Source organism: Tupaia chinensis, unplaced genomic scaffold, assembly GCF_000334495.1.
Source record: "Tupaia chinensis unplaced genomic scaffold, TupChi_1.0 Scaffold000294_3, whole genome shotgun sequence".
Classification (NCBI taxonomy): Eukaryota; Metazoa; Chordata; class Mammalia; order Scandentia; family Tupaiidae; genus Tupaia; species Tupaia belangeri.
Window position 1 is genome coordinate 180,024 of NW_006159781.1, and position 1,911 is coordinate 181,934.

Here is a 1,911-nt window from a genome sequence, read left to right on the forward strand (position 1 = left end):
CGTGTGACCGGTCGCCGTGCGAGCCGCGGCGGCCTAGTTTCGCCTGGGTCCGGACGGCGCGCGGCTCCCCAGCCTGCGCAGGGGAAGGGTGCACAGCGGGGGCGGGTCCCAGGGGCTAGAGGCTGGAACCCCTAGGGGCTGGAGGCCGGACACCTGGGGGTCCCGGGGCGGGAGGCCGAGGCACCCGGAGTGCCTGACACTTGCGGGCAGCACCCACGGGACGGGCGACCGAATGGACACGTGGAATTCCGGGGAGGACTTGGGGCGAGCACCTGGGGGCCCTAAGGGACAGCTGGGGAGCATACAGTGGACTCCGGCTGGGGCGGACACCAGGGCCCCGGAGCCAGCGCGAAGCAGCTGTCGTCCACTCCCCGCAGAGGCCAGCTGTTAGCGCCGCTGCGTGGGAAACGGCAGCCTCTTACCTTTTAGGTGCTCAGAGAGAGACTGTTAGAGCCTCCCTTTGGAGGCAGCCTCAGTTTCCCCATCTGACAAAGGTCTCTCCGCAATGGCTACCAGCTTTTTTCTCTTTTGCAAAGAAAGCCCACCCCAGACCCTTGCTCTTTCCTCCCTTTGACTGTCTTTGGAGACTGGGATTTCCTCCTTTTCTGTCTCCGGAGGATGTTTCCCCCATGACTTTTACAGTGTTGGGAGGACATGGGGTAAGGTGACACACCCTGGCTGAAGATCAGGGTGGAGTGGAACCTGGAGAGTGCAAAAGGGCTGTCGTGTCAGTGTGGACTCTCCCGCTAGGAGTTCTGTCCTGCCCCACTGCCACCTCCGCAGGGGACAGCTGTGAACAAGCACGGTTGTGAGCTCTGACATGACATAGCGAGTTCCTGAGTTTTACACAATGTAAGTGTTTTTGTTTAACTCTTGATGGTGGAGAAAAGCCCACATTTTTCAGCCTAAGAGAAGGCAGGAAGGAGGCAGTTCGTTGGAGTGATGTCTGCTGGTTGGAGGAACGTTACTGGGGAAAAGCTCCAAATAAGCTCCAGACCCCGGTGCCTAGCTCTTGACTCCCTTCCTGACTTTCACGTTTAGGTGGATGTGCTTCTAGAGAGCAGTTACTGTGTAACTGGGCCAGGTTCCTGTGGAAACTGTTTTTTGTTAGCTTTATCTCAAACACAGCAAGTCGAGTTCGCTTTGCATTTTCAGAGCGAAGGGCACCTTGTAAGTGAGAAGTCAGTGTCTTCATGCCAGGGTCACTTTTGAGGGGCTTGCATGGACTTGCTTGTGAGTTGGTATTCAAACCCTGCACGAGCATCTGGCCACACGGAGGCTTCTTGAGTGCTTTGAACCTTCTTTTCCTCATCTGAAAACGGGGGTGTGAACTGGATCAAACTCAGAGGGCTGCGGCACAGATGGGATCCGGGAAAACACTTAGAGCAGTACTGCAGAGGCTAGTCCTCAGTGGTGGCCACCAATTTTTGTTACTGTTTGGGTTGTGAAGAACTTCTACGCCTGTGTTTGATATTCTGTAACAGCATTAATAAAACCAGTGAGCAGAATGTTCTCTGGTCATGTTGCACACTCACTAGTTACTTTTCTTGTTGAGACCTTTCCTTTGACCATTGATTTGAAATCATTACCGAAACAAAGGTGAAAACTAGCTTCTGTGATGGGGAAGAGTCGCACAACATTAAGTGTTTTTCAAATGGGGCTGTAAGAAGGAGCTTCAAGATACATGCGACAGAAAAGGTAGTTGAAGAAAAACAGCTTGTGGCCAACCCCATGGCCTAGTGGTCAAGGGAGCCAGCTCCCACATGGGTGACTGCAGTTCGAATCCTGGTCCCAGCAGCTTGAGAAACATGTGGGTACCTGTGCATTCGTGCCCAAGATCCCAACAGGACGGAGAAATGGAGGAGAAGGGATTGCAGCGCGACCCTTCCCCATTAGGGAGAGCTTTCTCTC